The 12139-nt window shown below is 33.7% G+C and overlaps 1 protein-coding gene across 6 annotated transcripts in view; it reads right to left on the bottom strand.

Annotated features, from left to right (window-relative positions):
* Positions 1-12139, bottom strand: part of CHD9 (chromodomain helicase DNA binding protein 9) — a 298663-nt gene that overhangs the window by 232254 nt on the left and 54270 nt on the right. The window lies entirely within an intron of this gene.

Genomic DNA, 12139 nt, shown 5'->3' with positions numbered 1-12139 from the left:
TGACCCTATTTTTCCCTCTAATTCCCTCCTTTTTTCTTTCTTCCCTTTTACAACAAAACTGAGAAAGCTATTTACATTTGCTGTCCTTAAATCTATTTCCTGCCATTCTCTCTTGAAATCAGATTTTACTCCCTTTCACCAAACTGCTTTGATCAAGGGCATAGTGACCTTCACATCACTAAATCCAAGGGCCATTTTCGGCCCTCATCTACCATCAGCTATCAGCAGCACTTGGCACAGCTATCATACAGACCTTAGAACACCTAGCTTCACTAGTTTTTACCTGGTTTCTCTTCTTTTTTGTTAATTCTCAGTCTCATAGATTCCAAACTCTAAATGTTGGAGCATCCCAACTTCTTCTCTTTTCTATCTATATTCACTCTCACGATGATTTCATCCAGTCTCACGGCTTTAAAAATCATCTATATGTTGGTAACTCCCAAATTTATATTTATAACCTGCACCTCTCTCAATTCCAGATCCATATACCTAAAAAACAGCTTGATTTCTCCTCTTGGATACCTAGTAGGCAACTTTCTACCATTGACATTCCCATTTCAAAACAGCAGCCACGGAGATCTTATTAAAAGGCAAGTCATCCATGACTCCCGTGGGTGTAAACCTTTCTGGCAACGTGGAACAGAAATCCTAGAATGAGCTGGGACTCAGCATCAAGGAATTGAGAAAACCTTCTAGACCAAAAGGGGGAAGAGAGAAATGAGGCAAAATAAAGTGTAAATGGTTGAGACATTTCAAACAGAGTCGATAGGTTATCCTGGAGGCTATTCTTAAGCATTATATAGATATAACATTTTTAGTTAAGGTATATTGGAGAGGCTGAAGGGAAGTACCTGAAAATGTAGAGCTGTGTTCCAGAAGCCATGCTTCTTGAGGATGATTGTATAATGCTATAGCTTTCGCAATGTGACTGTGTAATTGTGAAAACCTTGTGTCTGATGCTCCTTTTATCTATGGTATGGACAAATGAGTAAAACATAGGGATTAAAAATAAATAATAGGGGAAACAAATGTTAAAATAAATTTAGTAGATTGAAATGCTAGTGATCAATGAAAGGGAGTGACAGGGGTATAGAAAAAATAGGGTAAACAAATGCTAAAATATGTTGGGTAGATAGAAATACCAGCAATCAATGAGAGGGAGGGGTAAGGGGTATGGTATGTATGAGTTTTTTTCTTTTTTCTTTTTGTTTCTTTTTCTGAATTAATGCAAATGTTCTAAGAAATTATCATGGTGATGCATATACAACTACATGATGATACTGTGAATTATTGCTTATATACCAAGAATGGAATGATCATATGGTAAGAATGTACATTTTTGTATGTTGTTATGTTTAAAAAAAAAAGAGAGAGAGAGAGAAAGGCAAGTCATCTTGGATCTAGGATAATGTAAATTTTTCATATGAAACTACCTATGCAAGATCTTGTTCTTCAGTGGTAAAGCCGGGACTAAAGTTGGGTCTCCTAAAAGTTGAGAGTGTTTTTTTAATTAGAAACTTTTTACATGTGGCCTCTGGATCATATCTATAGTTTATACTTGTAAATAACGACCCAGTATTTTCTTACAGTCATGACTGATTGATTCGACACTGCCCAGTATAATCACTTCTAACATTTACCTAAATCTGGTGCCGACCTGTCTAAACATCAACAGGAAACTAGTGTCCATGCACTATGAATATGTTCCATTCAAATTTTTTATTTCAGAAAGGAGTATAAACTTATAGATATACTTAACACAGCTTACATTATCAATCTGCCTTTATGTTTCAAACAACAAAGCCAAGACATTACATGGTAAATGATGCTTGATATACATTGACCCTTTGGCAGCATTTGTTAACTGATGGCTTTGGCTGGTTGACCTCTTGCCTGTTCTAATTTTCTTCAGCATTTTTTGTATAAATTGTCTAGTCAATCTCTTTATTCTTGTAATATAGGGCTTTTCTACGATATTGCTACTAAAGTTAATAAATCGAGATTACAGACTTTACATTCTGCAATATTAAAATGAATAAGAACTTTCCCTTGTATTGCAGGTACAAGGGGGAATTTGGAATCAGATTTTAGGATTCTACTTCTCATTAGCAATGTAATTTGAGAATTCTGCCAACTCAGATTCAAGTCCTTATCTGTTGAAAGGAAAAAGGTTTTAGTTTAGTGTAAAGCATTTCAAAGATTGAATACTGCATAAGTGTTAAATAAATAAAATTGTTCTTCTAACAACAACAAAAAAAAGCCAAGCCATCTCAGATCACTCCTCTGCTCAAAACCCTTTCATGGCTCCTCTTATCTCAGACAGATTCAAAGCCAAAATCCTTACTATGACTTGCAAAGTCCTATAAACCAGCTCTTCATCCCTACCTCAACAGCTTTCTGACCTCATCTCCTATTACTCTTTGCCCTTGCTTCAGCCACAAAGGCTGCCTCAGGTCCCTCAAATAACCAAGCATGCTCATTCCTCAAAGCCTTGCCTTTGCACTTGCTGTTCCCTCATTTCATTCAGTTCTTTTCTCAGAAGTTACTTTCTCAGTAAGGACTTTCCTGACCACACTATCTAAAATGTTCATCATTTCCCCTCTAACACTTGACATTCCTCTTCCCTGCTTTATTTTTCTGCCTTAGCACTAGCTTATCATTCTATATAGTTTACACATTTATCTTGTGTAAAGTGTGCATCCCCTGTAAAACGTAAGTTCCAGGAGGTGTAAAATTTGTATTTGATATATCCCTAGTATTTATTGAACAGTAACTAATACATAGGAGGCAGACAATAAACATGTATTCATAAGACAAACAACTTTTTGGGGAGGAGGTGGGAGGAGGTAATACTATATAAGACAGAAACTGTTTTAGTACTTTTAAAAAATCTTATGTGAAACTTTTTAAATGGCAACACTGATTATCTGAGCACTGAGTTTAGAGACCATTTTTGTGTTTTCTTTTTCCTGCATTTTTCAAGTTATTTTTAACAAGAAGCATGATACACTATAGAATCCGATCCTGGTAGTATACTTGGCTATTTTACAGAAAGTAAGGTAAAAGATGTCTGAATAGCAAATCCCAAACTCTGACCCAATTTCCAGCCATAAACCACCTAAAAAGCTTCTAATCAAAATATTTTGAGAATAATTTTTCAAGATGAACATCTGAAGTGTCAAAGCTAATTTATTTAACAGTTACTTATAAGCTTAAACAGACATTTTCAAAGTAGACTAAAAGATCCAAAAGAGAAATTTCAGAATCCACAAATACAGACTAAAACCTTTTAGCATTTTTTGTTTTCTCCTCAGGAGAACAAAGTTCTAACATTTAACCCTCTGGTCCGCAGTTCACTCATCAATAACGGATTTGGAATGGTTGCTTACAAAGGTCTCTTATAACTCAACATTATATATTTTGGCTTATTTTCTATTCACATGTTTACAAATGTTTTTAAAACTCTGTATTTCCAAGAAAGGAATTAAAAACAAAAAACAAAACAAAACAAAAAAACCTACCCCAACCAACTTAGAGACATAAGCTCTATGGGGGAAAGAAAGGTTAATTAATCCTCATTAAGGAATAAATGCAAGGAAGATACAAAGTAGTGGAGTCCATAATTTTAAAAAAAGGACTTACTTGACATTTAATTTTAAAAATACCTTATGATCTTAGCATAACAATATTAGTAGCAAAAATGAGAATCCATCAGAAAAAATTCTGATTAAGTTATCCAGAAGTAACATCCTCCTAAATTATTTCCAGTAGTTTATTAACAAATTCTAAATTCTTCTATTAATATACAATATATACCAATCATCATGGTAACCCACATGATATGAGGCTTTAATGTCATGTATTTCATTCTCTGTATTTGTTTATACAACTCTATTAAATCTCATCCTAACTCTGCTCTTGTATCTTTGGCACTTCTGATCAGTCTACATGTTTTTTATACATTGACTGGAAAACAAACTAGATTAATGAAAAAATGAAAAAAATATTTGACAAAAACAAGTCAGCCATGGTATAGTTGAAGGACCTCAGTGTAGCATCAAATTTTAAATACTGCCTCTTAGCTGTATAAACCTGAGTGGTCCTTGGAACCTCTGAGAGCTGTTCTCTGACCATCTACATCCCAAGGTGGCTGGAGAATTTAGAAAAAATATGTTCAAAGTCCTAAAATAGATTAAGTGCACAATAAATATAAAACTCCCTTCTCATTGACCTGTAGAACTAGGAACATAAAGATTTTTGGTTGGGTTGCTAAAATATTATCAAGATTTGAGCTTATTATATCTGATTGTACTTATTTTTCACTTCTTTAAAAAATATTTATATTAATCAACAGTATTATAATGTGCCCAAATTTATCTTTGCCCTCCCAATACTCGCTCATTTTATTTCCTTTCTAAAGATACTGATGCCCCTTCAGCCTTATTTGTTTCCCTTTCCCTACAGGTAATCTATGCTTCAACCATAATGAGATGTTGCCTGAATTTATCCCTTTCTCACACCTCCATTAATACTTATAGGAAGTTCTCCGTGTCTACAACATCGCCTCCCTCTTCTCTCTTCATTTGATAAAGTAATGCCTTCAAGATCAAACTCAAGTTCCACCATCCCCAGGAAGTCTTCACACACATACACATTGACTGAGCTATTAAGCTCAGTTTAAGTTCTTATTTTTTATATCCCACACCTTTCACACTGTATTATCATTCTTGGTCTACTTGCCTGTTTCCCCTGCTAAACAAGATCGGGCTCTTATTCTTTGTAACCCCAACATCTACTAAAGAAATTTCTGGCACATAGTAAATACTCAATAAATGCTTTTAGGAATTCATTAATGCCATGATACAAAACAGCAAAAACCCTCAATTCTGAATAAGTTATTCCAAAAGCTGAGATTCAAAAGGATTCTTTTAAGCAATAATATTTCACTTTTAAGACTTTAAGAGTGCCTCAGTGATTCCACTTAAAGTTTAATTTCCAGCTATCCCCTATTGAAAAAATCCTTCTTTCTTTGGTAAGTGATTCCATTAGAGAATCTATAGTATAATGCTTAAAATTATGGGCTCTAAAAACAGACTGCCAAGGTTGGAATTCTGGATTCATCATTTGGTACCTATGTGATCTGAGACAAATCACTTAATCACTGAGCCTCAGTTTCTTCATCTGTAAAATGAGGATTGCAACAGTTCTGGTTACACAGAACTATTGTAAAGTAATCCATGTAAAGCCCTCTGTAAGCACACAAGTGTTTGCACACTGTGCTCCTTGAAGTGCTGGGTTATTTTAGCCACTGAGAGAGCTTTATTCCTCTCCTTCCCTCATTTCCCCCCCAGTAAAATATTTCACCCTGAATATTCTGCTTTTATTTATTTTACAGATTGAGCTTTCAAGTAGTGTTTTTAAAAAACAAAGGACTTCTTGGTTTAAAAGAATTGAAAACCACTAATCACCTAAATAGCAATCATCCAATGCTTATATTATTAACATCTCCCTCTGTAGATAACCATTTACTAAATTCAATTACTTCCTTTGTTGGCATTCATATGTAATTTAATCTTACTTTGCATCTCACAGAAAGGGAAATCTTTATAACATAGTCTCATCTCTATTCATGGAAAAAACTTATTAAAGATAACTAATTTTGGCTGGTGCTAAAAATAGATTACAAATTTCCTATTGCTACTGAGTTCAGCTACATTATTTTTTTCCTTTGAAGTAGTCCTTAACACCAATCACAGGTATGACCAAACTGAGTATTAACATTTACATTCTGAAGCCAAATAAACTAATATTAAAACGAGGACATTGATTTAAATGCAGGATTTTCAAAAATTTTATATATACTAAAACTTAAGAACCATATTGATCATCACTATCTACCATGCAGGGTTGTCGCAGGGTTCAGATACATCCAAAGTTCCTAAAATACAGTAGGTACTATTAAATGTAGCTTTCCCTCTCAAACCTGTTATTTCCATTACTTCTTTTCTGTCTTCCCAAGGGCCTACAGTCACTCAAACCCTCTCACTTTCTAGACTACTAGGCTCTTCCAGATCTTCTCAGACACTAATGTTATTAATCTCTAATGCGGTCCTCTTAGCACTTTCAATACCTTTACGACCGTTTTCGCTCATTTAACCCATCATGGGTATCACCATCGCCATTATAATTTTATTTCCAGGCCTCAGTCTAATTCAATTCAATAAAAATTTTCTGAATATTTATAATATTTATTACATGGCTGATACCTTATTAATACAAGGTCAATATTAATTTATATAGTTTACCTTCAGTTTGGCCCTTGCCTCTCTGCTTAGGCTTTATCGTTTTCCAGGCTGATATCTCTTTGCAGTTATTTTATATTTTCCCCCCTCAAGCCTTCAATTTTAACTTCTTCATTTTCACATGAGGATTATCTTGCCTCTTACTCTTCTGAGGTATTCTAATTGAAATTCAGGAATCATCTTTTCAGAAGGCTATATCGGTCTTTGCATCTATCCCTTTTTTCTATTCTCAGAGGAGGCAACATAACTTTTCTTCAAAGATAAATCTTCCACATCGTAACAATATTCCATCTAGCCATCTCACTCTATGATCTCTAACCATCCCCCTACAAATTGCCTGCTTCCCTTTTAATTTTGAGCATCAGCAGATCTCTCATCTTAACAGTATGTACAAACCAAATATATTATTTTGATCCCATTGTATCTGGCTATTATCCTATTTCTAACTTTCCAAATACTAAATATTGAAAATAGGCAATCTATTCCCCCGTCTCCATTTTCTAAATACCCAATGGCTTGTTAATACCTTCTGCCTCCACAAAATTACTGCAACTATACTTTCAAGAGTAACAAATAACCTCCTGGACAAATCTGTCAATCTCTGTTTTGACCACTAACTAGGAAATACTTGTCATCACTAACCAAAAGGATAAAAAAGGTTAAACTTAAATGATATCTTCTATGTGAAGCCTCCAATCGACTATGTCTCCCAATTTATCAAGCTACTTAGGCTATGAGTACTTTAAAGGCAGGGGCTATGACATTCATCTCAGCTACTAACTACCACCCTTCTTGGCGATAGCAAAAGCTGTTTAAATATTTGCTGAACTCAGTTTGGAAGTTCTCTTAGCTTCTCTGACACTACACTCTTGGACTTTCTTTCCTATAGCTTTCCTGATCAGTTCAAAGTAGTTTAACAGATACACATTCCAATGCAGTGATTTTAGTTCTACTAAATCCACTTAGCATTTCAGATTCACTTTTTTTTTTTTTTTTTGCACGGGCAGGTAAAAATCGAACCCAGGTCTCCCATATGGGAGGCAAGAACTCTGCCCACTGAGCCACCGTGGCCTGCCCTCAGATTCACTTTTGACACATCTTCCTCAATATATCATTGAAGATGTGATTTCACATTCAATTCCTTGAGAAATTCAATTCTATTTCTCTTGGAGTACTATAAATTATACCTCTTTAAAACGTTCTTACTACTAGGATAAAATAAAGACATGAAACCCAATTTGCAAACAAGACCAGTTTCCTCCTTAAAGTCTGACTAAAAGTACAATAAGAAAACAACAGCCTGGGTTCCTTGTTTATATAATGATGTTTATCCTTATCAGAAGCCCTGGACATTCTGGTCATTTCTGACACATTTCTATTCATCTTTGGAATACTTTCGATCCTCCTTCTGAGGACCTTATTTTGAAGTATCATGTATATTATACCTAACAACTATCATGTTCACCTTGACTTAAAGCTTTTTTTGTTTTCCTTCCAGAAGATTTCTTTGATTAAACTATTTAATTCTACACAAACCATATTCCTAAAATGATATAATATTCACTGTTTTAAAAACCAACATTTTTAAGGATCAAGAAAAGACACTATTATCATTTCCCTCTAACTTTGAGAACAAAATAGTGTTCAGTTTGAATCTGCTGTAATCTGCAAGCGTATCATGTTTGCATGTGGTGAAACATGAAAACAAAATTTTCAAATTTGAACTTGAAACCTCGTATTTTTTATTTCATATTGATTTCTATTACATTTAAGTAGATTAATCATCAAATATTCATCTTTCATGATCAAAAAGGAGCACAAAGATTTTTCAAATGTAGTCATATTTTACTCAAACCATATATTTGAATGTGGAATAACTAGCACTCTCTTACAAGGCTAACAGGAGTGGAAATTGTCATAACAAATTTAGAAAACTATATGGCATTACTGCTAAACTTGAATATATGCATTCCTATGACCAGCTATTCTAGTCCTAGGAATACTCAACACAAAGGTATGCACATGTGCACTAAAAGACTACACAAGAATGACCATAGCATTATGCCTAATAGCCCCAAATTGAAAACAACCCAAATGTGCACCAATAGTACTATATCCATCCACAATATTCAAAAGCAATGAGAATGAACTATTGCAGCATGGTACAACAAAGATTAGTCTCACAGACATGTTATGCAAAAGAACACATGAGATGCTGTTCCATTACATAAAACTCAAAAACAGGCAAACCTAATCTATGGTTTTAGAATTCAGTATAATGATTACCTCTGAGAAGGTAGGAAAAGAGTGGTAATTGGAAGGGAAAGTGAAGGGCACTTCTAAGGTACAGTTAACGTTCTAGTTTGTTACCTGGGTGGTGATTCCAGAGGCGCGTTTACTTTGCAAGAAATCATAGAGCTGTATACTAATGATTTCTATACTTTTCTATATGTCTGTTTCAACTTAATAAATAAAAGGTTTTTTTTCTCTTTTAAAACCTAACTGGAACAGACGAAGCATAAATAAGAATATTAAGAATATATATCACTCACAAAAACACTGGCTAGGGTCTCTGAAAGGACTTCAGTAAACTCTCTATTCTACTAATTCCAACACACATACAAAGTGGAACTAATAAGTGCATTCTTACGTTTGGATATGCAGCAAATTATGGAATTCTGAAATAAAGTGTTCCCTAATACTTTATGAAATCTCAGGCAACTCTGTATTTCTATATCTCAGTTTCTTCACCTGTAAAATAGACAAATAAATGCTCCAAATCTATAATCTTAAATTCCTAGATTTGTTTTAGATAAGGCTGATCAGTCCTTGAACAGAAAAAAAATGCTTCTGAATAAATATTTGATTGCCATTTTAAAGATAACTATTATGAGGATAGAAACATAATTGAAAACAGTATAAAAATAAATGCATAATTGAAAAACATGTAGAAACATGGAATTCCAAGTAGCAAATTCCATGGGATGGGGGGTAATATATGTTAGTTTACTTAACCTGTGATCAAGCACAAACTTTACGCAATATATCGGAAAATTTGACTTCTTTCTTTTCTCTCATAAAAGAATGATATATTAGGAGTTATCTCTCAGAAGCATAACTACTGATTTCCAATAGAAAATTTAATATACTTTCTACTGTTGCTATTTAGTCAGGTGAACTGATCTGAAATGACTGTACAAAAAAAGTTAATTTTTTTCAGATTTCAAACTATGTCCCTTTGTGCAATGTTTAAAATTACTGATTTTTTAAGTTTTATAGTTAAATTAGTATTTGCTTGATCAACTTCATTTTAATAATGCCAAATTATAACAGAAATATCAGTATCTGACAGCTATTTCATAAATAATAGCTACTAATGATATGCACTGTAATTTTTACTCATAAAACAAGAAACCACATTAAAAATAATAAATTCAGTATCAGGTTAACTATAAGATAATAACTGAAAACAGTATAAAAATATCAGACACCCAGAGTTAATAAGCATCTAAATATTCAAAGTTTATTATTTATCTCAAACTTTCACATCTGATATGATCTGTACTATAAAATATTCTCAAATGTTCAAAAATGAAAGTGTGTTGTTAAAAGTAAGATAATTTCAGTTACTGGTTCTTCCATGACAAAACCTAACATAAATATAAAGCTTGTACCTTCCTCTCAAAAGACACACCATGAAGTCTGTAGTAGCATGGTGTCACACATATGGCTAAAGGTATCTTGACTTAGGCACCTATCATTCAGATAAAAACAGTCACCCCTCCTGAGGCACTTGTCTAGGGATGGCGTCCAAAATTTGATTTCTTTTCAAACCTTTCCTTCCCTTCATCTTAATCTCTGTAAATCACATCACCATCTATCTAGTTCATCAACTCAGGAAACCAGAGGCCACTTTTGACATTTACCTTTCCCTCCATATACAATCCATCATGAAGTTCCTATATGTATATGTATATGCACGTGTGTGCACATGTGTGTGCAGACTCAAATCCTTCCACTTTCCTTCATCTTCACAACTGCCATCCTACTTCTGGCTACCGTCATGTTTTATTTGGAAACTGTAATATTAAATGATCTTAGTTTCCATTCTTGGTTTTCTCCAACCCACTCTCCAAGTGATATTTGGAAAATGTATATTAAAGCATATTACTCCTCTGCTTCAAAATATTCAATAATTTTGGAATGTTCTTAGTAAACCTACAACTCTTAACACGTCCTACTAAGCCCTGTATGATCTCTGCCTACCTCTTCAACTTCATCTCGCATGGTTTCCTCATCATTTCGCCACTGCCACACTGAACTTTAATTTCTTCCAACATATTAAGCTCTTTCTTACTTTACAGTCTTCACACTTTTCTCTTCTAGCTGGCTCTTAATTCTTTAGCTCTTGACTTAAATATCACTACCTGAAAGAATGGTGATTCCATGAAAGGAGAAATCATAACAGGTAGCATGCACTTACTACAATTGCTTAATTAATGTGAATAATCTGGAGTCCAGAGAATAAATTTCAGCTCAAAGTGGCTCCTCCTTTGGATCACTCATTGTTACCTGTTCAGCTTTCAAGTCTGTTTCTTAAGGGGAGGAGCAAAACATTGCTCCTAAAAATTGAAAGGCAATACATACAGTAGAGTAGAGAATGCCAGGAAAATGTACATGATATATCAAACAAGTGTTTATTATTATAAATAATAACATTCTGGTCTTCCAGGAAGGAGAAATCTCAGAGGGTTACAATGACAAGAGATGATTTTATTCACAAGGTGGAATTTAACTTGAATCTTTGCAGACTGATTCAGAGGTAGAAAGGGAGTAAAGCCCAAATAAGGAAGTAAACAGACGCTCAATGCGCTCAACATAATTAGAAAACTGGAAGGTGGCATATTATATTTCACAAAGTTTAAAGGGGCTAAATCTTACCCCCCATGTCAAAAATACAAAGGCTACATAAAACTTAAAAGGTTAAAATAAAATCTTTCTATCTCCTCAATGTTCATTAACCTGACCCCAATTTCTGGCTTTTAAGGTTTTTCAGACACTTGTGACAATATGCTTTCATAACTTGAGTTATCATCCTGGCAAACTCTCTCAAGTTTCTATATTCTTACTTATCTTTATCCACTATACTTAGTGGTTATTTGATAAAAATTTCCTCAGTAGATCTATTATTTCAGCCATATCTTTCTTTTGTAGACCTGACCTCTTCAGGGTTTCATTTTTTCTTTTCTTCTGTCAAATAATTTAGTTGACTTTTTCTTCTACTATATTACATCAATAATTAATACATCTAACTTCAGAAAAACCTAAAAATTATTTTCACATGTCCCAAAGTTTTTACTATCAACAGAAGGTTCAATTGATTTTACTTTCTAATTGGTAATGTTACCTCAGTTCCTTAAATTTATACACTAAACCCCTCCTTCAGTTTTATCTTGTTTCCATAGGTGAAAGGCCAAGGCGTAGTTCAATTCCTGATAGAAGGCATTCAGCTATAATAGATAAGGAATTTAGATTACGCTAAAGATAGTTCCAAATTTAAGATTCTATGATTTCACTAATCTTGCCATGGGCTTTTTCATTGACAGCACTGCTTTCTTACTTTTATTCATACTTGCTCACTTACTTTTATTCATATTTGCTCATTTTCTTTTAAAAAATGCTCTTTTCATATAAGGTGGACTATTCCCTTTTTGTTTCAAAACCACTGCCTTTTTTTCTAACACTCAAAATCCAAAGATTATTTTTGTAATTGAGAGAACTGATATCATTTCATCAGATACTTAAATTACAGAATTAGAAAACTGAAGTAAACAAAA

The sequence above is a fragment of the Tamandua tetradactyla genome, chromosome 16, assembly GCF_023851605.1.
Source record: "Tamandua tetradactyla isolate mTamTet1 chromosome 16, mTamTet1.pri, whole genome shotgun sequence".
NCBI lineage: Eukaryota > Metazoa > Chordata > Mammalia > Pilosa > Myrmecophagidae > Tamandua > Tamandua tetradactyla.
This window is presented reverse-complemented; position numbering and strand designations above follow the sequence as displayed.